The sequence below is a fragment of the Chlamydotis macqueenii genome, chromosome 1, assembly GCF_036417535.1.
Source record: "Chlamydotis macqueenii isolate bChlMac1 chromosome 1, bChlMac1.mat, whole genome shotgun sequence".
Taxonomy (NCBI): domain Eukaryota; kingdom Metazoa; phylum Chordata; class Aves; order Otidiformes; family Otididae; genus Chlamydotis; species Chlamydotis macqueenii.
The window spans coordinates 125,684,031-125,697,294 of NC_141556.1; positions in this window are offsets into that span (position 1 = coordinate 125,684,031).

The following is a 13,264-nucleotide window of genomic DNA, read 5'->3' on the forward strand; positions in this document are numbered from 1 at the left end:
TGCAGAGGAGATGAGAAGTGAATAAGATGTAGAAAGGATCCTGAGAGGCGTCTGCCAGCCTGTTGTGAGGAACGGCTGCAGACGCCAAGGTCAGTTCAGAAGGAGGAGGAGGAGTAATGCGGCTCCTGGCTAAGATTCCCCTGCAGCCTGTGGTGACGACCATGGTGGAGCAGGTTGTCCCCCTGCAGCCCATGGAGGTCCATGGAGGGGCAAAGATTCACCTGCAGCCCATGGAGGACCACATGCCAGAGCAGGTGGAGGCCTGAAGGAGGCTGTGTCCTGTGGAGGGCCCGCTGGGACAGCCGTTCTGGAGGGACTGCACCCCATGGAAGAGACGACCCACGCCGGAGCAGTTTCACGAAGAACTGTGGCCCGTGGGAGGGACCCCATGATGGAGCAGAGGAGGAATGCAAGGAGTTCTTCCCCCGACGATGACACAGCGGCATAAAACTATGCATGATGAACTGAGCACGACCTCCATTCCCTCTTCCCCTCCCCGTGCCACTTGGGGAGTGGGGAGAAGGTAGTAGAGATAATGTTAAGCCCAGGAAGATGGAGGGGTGGGGGGAGGTTATCTTGTTCCCTGTCTCATTATCCTGCTAGTTTTAGAAATAAATGAATAGTTTTCCCCAAGTCAAGTCTGTTTTGCCCGTGATGGTAACTTTAAGGATTTCTCCCCGTTCTTATCTCAAAGCCTGAGCCGTTTTCCTTATATCATCTCCCCCTGTTCTCTCGGAGGGTGGGGGGAGTGAGAGAGAGACTGCGTAGTCTGGTCCTGATAGGGGCTGAACTACAACAGCTTCTTAGAGCATATAGTCAGTAGGAGAAATACCTAATTACTGAGGATTTTTGCAAGTCTATTTTTAGACCAGAGTCAACATCCAGCTCTTAGGAACAGTGTATTATGATCTGCTGTGGTAAGACTTTGGACCAACAAACCAGCATTGGCTGTATTTCTGTGACAGTGATAAAATGGGTAATATAGCAAATACGGATAATACAGCAGTCTTATTTTATGAAATATAAGAACTCATAATTAGTCAACTATGTTGTTATTATAATATAAAATAATCCTAATTAAAAGTTTCTGCTGCATTATCCTCTTCTCTGGCTGTATAAAATGTATATTGTTTCAATTACAATATTTTGGAAGCTATCAATTCATCATCTTCTAGATAGCTAATGTCAGAAACTTTATGAACTTGAGATATGAGATGGGTAAAAATGTAATTTAGAGTTCATAGTCCCTCCAAAAGGAAATCAAATATTCATTACATTGATCTCTTCAGCATATAGAAAGGGAGCCTAAATGTGCCTTCCAGAAATTTGGCATATGCAACATACAGAATGCTATTACTAATAGTCCTCACTTCTTGCTATTCTGCTTTCTTTTTGTCTTCTTTGGCTGCTTCAAATAATGAGATGATTCTTCTGGTAAGATATTGGTCCTTATTTATTGGCCTCATTCTTGTAAGATGTTACTGGAAATAGTCTGTAGCTGTTGCTCCCCTGAGAAATAAACTTCCTATTTTTGGAATGGGTTCCTTCCTGTCCCCCACTCTATCAATGTCTATAAATACTAAATTATCTTCCAAGGACCTGAAGACCCTTGAATTTTATAATTTCATCTTAATCCCACGTACATTTTTACCTTTTCTAAAAGTTCTTGGGTATGCAAATTTATTAAAATAATAATTTTAAATTTTTAATTAGTTGGTTTTTTTTTACTATTAAACTGCTATTCTAAGCACCTTTATTCTAAACATCAAGGAAGTTTAAAGCAAAGACTGTGCTGGTAACATTACCTCTGTTTTGTACTTCCTGTTTTAAGAGCCTTGAAAGATTTGCAAATAAATCACCTGAATAGCTTGCTTTATACTGTATTTTAGATTCTTTGGTGGATAATTCATATGTCTGATAATCCTATAGACAATGTCACATTGCTAGTATTCTGAAAGCTTGACCAAAAAAAATGGAATGTGTTAATAGGCTAGTGAATAGTCACACTGGGTTTTTGAATATTTTCCTTTTTTTGTGCTGGTATTTTTAATAGTGGTAACAGCTGTTCTGACTGCAATTTTATATTTAAAAATAAATTTAAACACCTTTACCTAAAGGCAGACTCAATTTTGTCATCCTTTATTGCTGATACCACACCAAGAAATATGGAATAATCCCTCAGTAACAGCATTTTATTCAAGACTGCTCAGTGGGTTTCTAGGTGACCTGGATGTGTTATTGCATGATATTTAATCTCCTTCATTCTGCCTCTTTTGCTCAACATACACATTATTTAAACAGTAGGTTGGTGTCTTCCCATATCTTTTGCAGTTTTTGATGTATTTCCTCCTATAAATATTCCTTGCCTTCTCACTTCATGGCTCTTCATTGTCATGATATGAGCTTAGTCTCATTGCTTCTCTCAGTTTTGTCATTCTCATATTTACAGTATCGGTGTTATTGGATATGGTATCTCCTCTGGTGCTAACATATACATTCTACTGCTGCTTTTTTATGAGGGGTATTTTTTTATGCTTTCAATTGAGTTACAGCTTTCACCAGTATTAGAGTTTGCTCTAACAACTTAGGTTGCCTTGCATCTATTACCTACTCTAGGCTATACTCTTCTTAAAGCCCTATATTCACAGTTTGATCACACTATGAACTGCATGAAAAATAAATTTCATGTGTTTCCTTTTGCTCTTTCCATTCTCCTTCAAATGTTACCTTTTAAATACAATATGCCTATTAAATGAGCATCAATTTTTTTTTGCTTCTTTATGCATAATCCATTTTTTCATGTCAGTCACAGATAGCATATAGACTATCAGGTATCCAGACCTTTGAATTCAGTAACCTATGAGTGTAACTGGGTTTCCACAACTGATTACTCTTAACATTGTCATAGGGATTGCAAATCCCATTATATTGCATTCACATTTCTGCAGTTTCAGTTTAGCAGTTCAACCTTGCTGCTACTTCCTGCACATTCTGAACACCTTGTCGTACATAATTGTTATTTTCATCATTTTGTAGGCCTTCGTGGTCTTTTATTTTTTAAATTTTTACAATTTTTGTTCAAGATTCTTGACATTTAATCCCCACTCTTCTTCAGCTTCCACTCCAGCCTTCTTAACTTTCCATTGCATTTCTCCCTCTTCCTTCCCCAACTTTTCATCAGCTTTCCTCACAGCTAGGAGTGCAAAGGGATTTGGAAGGCTGTTGTATTATTATTATTTTTTTAAATTTCTCTGTACTCTCTTTCTGAAGAAAAACCACATAGTTCTGAAGCAAGGAAAAGGCAGAGTTCCCAACCACCAAAGTATGAAAGCCTGATCCAGGAGCTTTCAGGAAACCTTATCAGACTCCTGCTACACATTACATTGTCTTTTAAAGTTCCCAAATGCAAATGTAACAGCCACCAAAAGCAAGGACAAATTCATATTCCTCATTAATAGAAGAAATAAACCAATGTATAGAGTGGAATTCAGAGCCATCACTTTAAAGTGCTTTGAGATAGAGGAAGGCCACTGAATATTTGACAGAAATTATCATCTCCAAATTGCATGGCTATTTCTAATTCTCAAAACAGTCCTTTGTGTCCTCCCTCCACTTGGAAGTACTATTCTTGCCACAGAATTAATTAATTTTAATTAAGGAATCAATTTGAAAAAACAACGCATTTTGCTACTACGTTTTGAAGTTCACATTCTTCTTGCGTCTTTCTTGGAGTGGGAAGAGGAGACAAATTCAGTATGACAAACCTTAATTTGCATAGTTTTGAAGCCAGGGACATGGAGTCACTCCAAGTCAATATGGAGATGCTAGTTTATCATGTCCACATACACTTGTTCATACACAGCACCATCTGATGCTTATGTGCTAAACAGAAACACTGGCGTTAAGCTAAAGTTGTCACACAATTCAGCAAGGTTTGAAAATAATTATGCCACAGACAGTTTGGATGTGATCCCAATCCTCAAGAATGTCACACAATTTCCATGAAGCTGAAACTTTAAAAAAAAAAAAAAAAAAAAAGAAACCAACCCAAAAACCCCCACCATAAATTTAAAGCTTTGGGTAGTTGTAGACAACAGAACTGAGTAACTCACTTAAAATAGCAAGGAGTGGAGAATTATGGGTAAAGACTTTGAAATTAATTTCTATTTTCATTGGTAATAGTCAGGCCAAATTCTGCAGTGTTTAAAAGTTTGTGCTCATTGCTAACTTCCTTCTGGCAGCCTGTGAGGCTAGTTCCAGCCCTGTTCTCTGCCAGATGGAGCGCAAAGAGGGAAACATCTGCCTCCGTCTGCCAGGGCACTGAAGACACGTCTAACCTGAAGTATGTGAATACTCCTTCCAGAGTGGGAATTGGTGCTCTTAAGCATAAAAGAGGCCAGACATTATGTTCTTTTGTGTCAAGATACCTTTATGTCACTACACTCCACCAAAACAATGTAAAGTGAACCGCTATAGATGAGAGGCTGACCCAAACACTGCTGTAAAACCACTGACATTCACACTGAGAACTTCCCTGTCAGGCACACTATTTCGGGGGGAGGCTGGGTAGTGGAATATGAGTTGATGTAGGTTAAAAGAAGAACGAACTCTTCCAACCAACTCCTGTCTCGTGCCCTCCTTTCACAGTGCTGCGAAATAATTTGTTTTCGGTATAGTGCCACTGTTTCTAGTCAGTTTTTGGATCCCAAATGCCATTTTTAAAAAGCCAGACATAAGATGCAACACAGCCAATGAATCTGTTCGTCTCAGACCCCAGACCTTCACTGCCAACCTGCAGTTGTCTTCATGCAAAGACCAGCACTCAGCACGTGGCTCCTCTGCTTCCTAACACTCCTTGTGCACTCAGGCTGCATCCATTTGTGAATTGGTTCCTTCATTCTTCAAACTGATGGGGCTCTTCAAACAGCTGAATCCTACTCAAAATAGAAAAGCAGTTTCTAACTCACATTTTGGAGATGTAGGGGTGCGCAGTGCAAAAGGTCTGTAACGGCTCATCTCAGAACGTGCGGAGTACCGCAGACATCTGTTCTCAGTGTGCCTCTGCATACGCTGCCTACAGCCAAGATTCCAGCAGCAGGACAAAACCAGCAGCGCTGGTGCCAGCAGTTGGCTGTCATCCCACTGTGGTCCCAGAAGGACATAAAGCTGTGGGAATTACATAATGTTTCTGTAAGGGATAAAACCTCAGCGCACCCCTGCACTCCTGAAATTGAAAAGGAACTTGATTTTTTTTTTTAATTTATTTTTAAGAAGCTATACCAAAACACAAATGTTTCAAGAGGCTCCAAAGGGGAGAAAGAGAAATTAAATTATATTTCAAAAAGGTATGGGTTATTTATTTCCAGTGCTTGTTCTGCACCTAGTCTGCATTCCTAATGTATTCATTGACTCAAATCAATAAGAATTTGGGGTATGTAAAGAATCTGGGACTGGGTTTAATTTTCATGCTAGTCAAAGTGATTTTTCTTCAATCTATCATATTCTCTACTTGACATATGGCTTTTTTCTCAATCAATAATTGACTCGTACGTGCTCTATGCTCCAGTGAAGGTAGATTTAATACACTGGACATCTGTGTAAGCTATTTTTGTCTTTTGAATGACAAATTTATTTTTTCTAAGTTGTATTGTTCTATTGTTTCTACTAATTTCACATTCTACACGAGCTCTCTGGTCTCTCATTTCGTAACTAATGTTTTACTTCAAGTGAACAAGGATCTTGAAGACATGAGAAGTGCCTTGACATCTCTCAATAGACCATGACAGCCTCCTTCATTCTCCATATTTCTTAATTTGGAGACATCCAGTGAAGGAAGAAACACAGGACTTTGGTAAACAGACTTAGGAAAAGTGACTCGCTGTTTTTTCAGTGATGTTACCAGTGGATTTTGATTGCTCAGATTAAGAGGACCAGGGGATTGAGCAATTTACCTAACCAGCTAGCAGAGAGATGCACACTTTCAAAAGAAAGTGTAACAGTCATCTTCCATGAGATTGTTTTTTCCTTTGGCTCAAACTTAAATAAGTTTTTCTGGTTTTAATGTAATTTTGAAACTTGATTTTGTGTTCATTTTGTTTATGAAAATGAAGGATTTTGACGAACAAAACTCTTAAAAATAAATATAGAGGAACATCCTAATTAACATCCACTATTTTCTCAATCTTCTAAAAATTTGCTCTGTTAGCTGAAGCTTTGTATTCGATTCTCTTAAGAATTTATTTTAAGTTCTTAAGACTGCTCACTGCAAGCCTGTCTTGGCTGTATTTCTGGCTGCAAGCTTCCCTTTACTTTTATTTTTACTGTTCCTTATATTACTGAGAGAAGCCAAATGACAATCTTTTACTGGCAGTTTCAATATGAACAACATAGCAACTGGAGTGGTAGAGCACCACTTCTTGGCTTAAAACAAGTGGTGAGTATACAATGTGGAGGTGGGAGCAGGAGGAGAGAGAACTGCTAGGTCTCATTTTTCTTTTTCTTAAATGTTAAACATGCATGGAGTCAATCTGATAGAAGAGGAGATTACAAGAAATAGGATGGATCTAAATCACGTGTTATGGATTCTCAGAGTATCCAAAAAAACCAGCCAGGAGACTGTCCTTTCCCTCATTGAGGAGAAAGATCTGAACAATTTGCTTGAAGGCAGTGCAAAGAGTATGACTAATTCTTCCATATAATAGTAAAACAATAGCCTTACTAGGCTACTAATGGGAGGCAGGGGGGTGGGGGGATATTTAGAATTAGCCTCCAGGATTGTCCTCAAGAAGAATTAGCTGCCCTTCCTCATCTGCATTTCTACTTAAGGGCGATGCAGAAAGAGAGGAAATGTAAGGAGACAAAAGGGCTGGAGTACAGGAAGAGGGAACTGCAGGACGGCTGCTGGGGGATGTCTTGTGCCTGGTATGTGCTGTGCCAAATGGACCACAGGAAGGTAAAAGCCTGAGGGAGCACAGACCTGGGATCGGCCTCACACCTGGAATAGCAAGGAAACTTCCAGCCTTGGCTGTTCTTCCTGCTAGCAGGGGAGCTAGATCTGCAGTATGGACACTGGGTAGGAATGGCTTTTCAGGTGACCTTCACGTTAACCACGCTAATCAAGGTGCACAGATACAGTGCAAATCTTGACTTCTTGCTATGTTTTGTAAATTCTCATATATCCCTTTTTTTCAAACACTGATTTTCGTCATTAATTTTAATTAGGTAGCTGTAACAGTGCAGTTAGAGGCATTCTCTTAATACAGCACAATAAAATGAAGCAGCTTGCTCTCTCTGAATACTTTCCCATTTTAAGTGCAGTACCAGGAGAAAACAAAACACACAAAACAAAACAAAAACAAATGTCACGTTACAAATGCAATGAAAAAACCAGCAACATCAATCCAGTCAATGAAAAATGCATTTCTGTTGATGCTCGAGGGCATGAGAGAAGTGTTAAAATATATGAGTGCGGAAATGCACTCAGTCAGGTGTACAAATGACAACGATTTGGGGAAAGATTCAAAACATTGTGAAAGAAATTCCAACAGGCATCAACAAGCAGAACAAATACACTTTCTCAGATGTCTGGGAGGCTTCGCAGTAGCTCATTTGACCATACGAGGTGACGATATATCAGGAGATAACATTTTTAAAATCCCAGCCTCTGCAGAAAAAAAAAGGATATTAAAACTTGCAGTAATGATGCTCATCTTCTCGGTTTTGGATAAATCAGTCACATTGAATTTTCTGTGTGTCACTAGCTTAACCATACATTTTCCCTTGGTATATCTACCACCTGTTGCAAAGAGTAGTTGCTACTTGTCTTTTTTATTTTCTTTAATATGTCATGTTCAGCTCCATCACAGTCTTCAAATGATATTTTGTGTTCTTGTATAGAAATAACACTATTTTCTATTCCTATTAAGGATAAACTTTTCCCATCCTTTTTCAGTATCTGCCTCATTTTTTTTTCTCAGTGACTGTGCACTTTGTGGCACAGCCAGGACTAAACCCTACTGAGAAACTGAAGGTTTTCTTCTCCTGCATAGGGACAGGTTCGCTGTGGTTAAGGAAAATGCAGTAGCTCTTAGGTGGTGATGTACTTCCCAGTTTGGGTGCTATTTGGCTTTAGAATCTAATTTTAAATCAAGCATGCTAGCAGCAGCAACCTCAACCTATGCATAATTCAGACTCTAATCCACTTCAGAGCAAGAGAACTGAACTGCCACCTCAGTGCTATTGCTATTATCGCAGGGTCTAGTCCTAAGATACTATGCATAATGGAAGAAGTCCCACAGAAATCAACATCTTGCTTGCGCGGATACTTGTTTAAAGGTTGCAGGGCTGGAACCTTCCCAGAGGACCTCTGCCACACAGCTCTTCCTATTGACTCTGCAAAGAATGGAGAATAGAGCTACAAGGCAGCTTGGTATGTATGGGGCTGGGCTTCAACTGCTTGTTATTGCTCTCATGTAAGTCTTGTTTGTGACTGAAGGGGGAAAAATTTTGTCACTCAGTCTTCCTTGTGCAGTGTCTATCATGTTCAAATCAACCTCTTCAGCTCTTTGACTTGGAAGGACCTTTTACTAGGTACACAGTTGTTGCAACTGTGACTTACGACCACACAAGGAGTACTCTCTGCAAATTAGCAGAAGACACTGAGCTGGAGGGGGAGCAGCCAATGCACTGGAGGGCAGGACTGTGATTCTGAAGGACTTGGTCAGGCTGGAGTAATGGTCTGGCAGGAACCTCACGAAGTTCAAAAATGCAAAGGCAAATCTTGCGCATTGGTGAGGATTATCCCATGACACCAGTACAGGCTGTGAGGTGCCTAGCTAAGAAGTAGCTCTGCACTAGAAGACCTGGTGGTCAAGGTGGGCAGCAAGTTGCACAAGAGCCAGCAATGAGCCCTTGCAGTAGGGCAGTCAACAGTATCTTGGGCTGTCTGAGCAAGAATGTATCTAGCAGGTCCATGAGGGTGATCCTCCACGTCTGTTCAGCATTGTGAGACCATTTCTGGAGTGCTCTGTCCAGAATTTTGGCTCCCCAGTATAGGAAAGATGTTGACATACTGGAGTGAGTCCTGAACAGGGCCATGAGGATGGTAAGAGCACTCAATGTATGCGAAGATATTGAGAGAAATAGGTTTGTTCAGTCCAGAGGAGTAAAGGCTCAAGGAGATCTTATCACTTCCTGACCAGAGGACCCAAAAATTATGGCACCAGACTCTTTTCAGAGGTGCATGGTGATGGGGAAAAGCTGGAACACAGTAGATTCTGATTAGATATTAGGAAAAGCTTTTTTTTTTTTTTACCAGGAGGGCATTCAAACACTGTGGCACCAGGGTCCAGAGAAGCTGTGGTCCTTGAACATCCTTGGAAATGTTCAAGCCTTGAGTGGACGTGGCCCTGAGCAACCTCATCTGAGTAGATCTGATTTTGAGCAGTGGGTTGGGCTAGATGACATCTGAAGGTCCCTTTCAAGACTAAATTATTCTTTGAGTTTATGGCCTATGTATATAGTGGTATGATGTACGAGACAGAGAGAGTGCCAAAAGAAAAGCAGAGAAGTCAGAGAGAAAGGAAAAAAAAAATAGTTGTAATAATCAAAACACAAACTGGAGAAAAAACTGGAGTAAATGCTGATGCTGTGGTGATATCCTAAGAAAAAAATACTCCTGTTGAGAAATGGGGTGTCATTTTAGAAATGAAATACTACAATGTCTACTTTTATAACATCCTTAAGTATCTTAGAAAAATACTACACATTGGAAGTGCTTTAAATTGGAATTATTCTATTTTAAATTACATGTAGAATAATATATTGTATCTTAAAATATGTTGTTGTTCCAAAGTGTAGCACTTGGAAGTCTGGAAATGACGAGATTTAGACTGATTTAATCCAGCTGTTTCTACAGATGTACTGAATAATGTTAATGGTGGCATATGAACTTAACAAATGAGCATGAGCTATGTTTCCAGAGGATCCCTGCCTCTCCAAGGTAATGAAGTCAGTCAGTACTTCTTAGAAGCTTTACTGTTCATTTATTGCATTTTACCTCCATATTGACTTATTACAGTATTAATTCTGTAGGGAGACTTCTATGATCTTTGTGACTTTAGCATATGGGTTCTCATGAGCAGTAATGAACATCTTTGTCAGATTTGGAGATGGTATATTTTTTTCTGTTTCCTAAGAAGGATCTCCTGCACAGACTGATCAAGAATCATCAAAACCACCCACTGACGGTAAGAGAAATGTGGGTGCTTTGCACCTGATATTTGGGAATATTTAATAAGCTTGTAATTTATTTCATTTGTCAACATGAGCTCCAAGCCTGAATCCAGGTAAGTCATTCAGATATTTAAAAAATTAGTAATTTCTGCAGTGGAAATGCACATTGGGTGAAATCACACTGACTGGCCACTTTTATCATCAGCAAAGGTCAGAGCTTTGTAGTGACACAGAGGAGATCCTTATCACTTCAACTAATAGTTTCAGTAGCTGTTCCTTCCATGGACTGGCCCCCCGTGGAGGCAGGGCAGAGACTTTTCCAGTTGATTTCATATCCATTCACTAAAGGAAAAAAAAAGATGATCACAGTACTCCTTAAGTGAAAGACAAATTTCTGAGGCAATGGTTCTTCTTACTTTGTTACAAACTCTGCTATGTTGGTTTTTCCCATTTTGCCTCTATTCACTTTATCTTCGCTCGTACATTTGCACTGTCTCTTTCCAGCCCTCCGTGAAGCCTTGGCTGCCGTCCTAACCCTTGAACCCTTGACGTCTGATGGTGCCTTAGGATGAAACTGTTTCTCCCGTGCTCCCTGAGCAGAACATCTCTGAGACGGGGGGACATCTCTCTTCCCACAGCGGACGCTCCCAGGTACTTTCAGGCACAGTGGGTGGCCAGAAAGCGGAGGCTGGAGCATGCCCAAGCATCCATTTGCTGATACACCATTGATTCAGACACAGGAGCTGTAAATGGATGCAGCACGTTCACTACAGATGAAATCCCTGGAGAATTTAAGATGCAAACACATATCTCTGCAGTGCGGTGTGCAGGTTGTGGTTGGGTTTGTATTTTGGTGGGGCTGTATGTCAGCTTTTTCTTCTCAGTGAGAAACCTGTTGAAGTTAGGTTTTTGTTTTGTTTTGGTTTGGTTTTGTACAGTGAAAACAACACTTATTTTTCAGACTACATATAACTGAACTTTAGCTGGAACTGTAAAAAAAAAAATAAAAAATCAACCTGAGGCAGATCTCTTCCTGAGACAACTCCAGCCCAAACAGCAAAGGTTTAATAAAGTAAAGACAAATTGAGTCCTGTACAGAAAGTGCTGGCTACATTAACTATAGGCACCAGTGCTATTTCTGTATATAATATCCAAGTTTTCATACATACTAGTAAACTGTTGACATTTTCTCCTCCTTTTTATGAAATACTAGAACAGAACCATAATTCTGCATTTCATCCACAGTGCGTTTAGCTTCACACACCTATGCTCTTCATCAATTTTTAAATCCTTTCTCATTTTTAAAATTGTATTTGCTATTTTCTTTCAATAATTAACATTTTACGATCGGGAGGTAATAGAAACATGACTCAAACAAACTAATTGTATGCCTAACACATTGATGTCTAGTACCTACTTATTACTTCAGATACCTACTGAAGTAATAGCAGATATTTAAAAAAAAAAAAAAACAGAAAAACCCCACAAAACCCCAAGCCCAAACATCTAATTTGCTTCCAAATTCTAGCAGTAATAGGTCAAGAAAATGCATTTCTTCTTTAGGATTAATGACAGACTGGCATTAGTTGATTCACAAACACCTATGGCTTAGAGCCCTTAGAAACACCTAACTTGTGCTGGCATCACACTGTTTGTGGATGCACTCTGATACACCTGCTACGGTATCAGGGCTCTGAGCTTTGGTGGTTGTGTTTTTAACAGAGGCACATAAATACTTAAGAAAAGGATAAATTGTTGCAATACATTTAAGTGTTCTCTAACGTAATGCCACTGGGAAAGCAGGACTAGATCTCGTACACGAACTCCTATAAACAACCGTAAGAGCAAAGCTGTTTGAGCTCCAAGGAGTTGGCAATGTAAAGAATATTAGTTCTTTCTGTTTCTGCCTTAGAGGTCTATGAACAGAGTGAGATGAAACTTGGAAGAAAGTTGTGTAAACCATTAGAATTTATTGCTGCATCTTCTGAAATTTATGAGAACATTGCTCTAGTTAGAAGAAAGAAAGAAAGATGGAGATCTTATAAAGAAAACTGAAGGGTTTTTTTGGGAAAAAGCTAAATAATATTAATAGGGATATCATAATTCTCACTTATGGGACAGATTTTTTTTTCTATTTCTTCGCTAGATGATGACTTTGCTGGATTGATGTCTCTCTTCCCATTTTACAGTTCTGCTTCAAGCATAAGTAGCAGCATTTGCTTTCAAATCTGCGGGCTAAATCTTCCTCCTTTCCTTTTCTGACAGTCCTAAATGGACATCACGCTCCTTCTTTCGTGTCTGTGTGTATTTCTATCTCATGAGGGGCAGCTGCTTTAGACAGTGCATTATACCAGTACCCATGTTTAATAACTAACCAAAGCATTTGCCCTTGACATTTTCAGCACCGCTACTGCTAATTAGGCAAAATAAACAGATTAAATGAAAACCGGGCAAAGTACTCATCCTTCCTCAAGATTTAATTTGGGATCAGATCGGAAAGGGAAGCGGGAATTGAAGGTCCGCCCGCGTACGAACAACGAAAGGCTGAATGATTTTTTCAGCCTTCCCCTAAACTTGCGATTTAAAGGCCGCTTCAGAAAAGGAACCGGGGCCGGACACCGCTGACCCCGCAGCCCAGGCACCCTTCCGCTTCTCCTCGTTCCCCGCCGCAGCGGCGCGTTAAGACGGAGCTGGCGGGGGGGAGCCGGGGCTGCTGAGCCCCCCCCCCCCCCCGCAACACCCTTCGCTCGTCCCCCTCTCGCAACACCCTTCTTTTCCACGCGTGACGCCGGGCCACGCGCGCAGGGTTACGGCTTGCACGATCAGGGGTCCGCTGGATGGGCCGAACCCCCCGCCCGGGATCGGCGGAAGACGGCGGCGAGGCAGGGGCGGCCGTTGGGAGGAAAAGTTCCCCAAACTTCGCCCCGGCGGGGCGGAGCGGAGCCGGTGGGGGGCCCCGCTCCTCCTCCGGCGGAGAGAGGGCCGGGCCGGGCTGGAGCCTGCGGCCACCGCCTCCCCCGGCAGGGGCGGG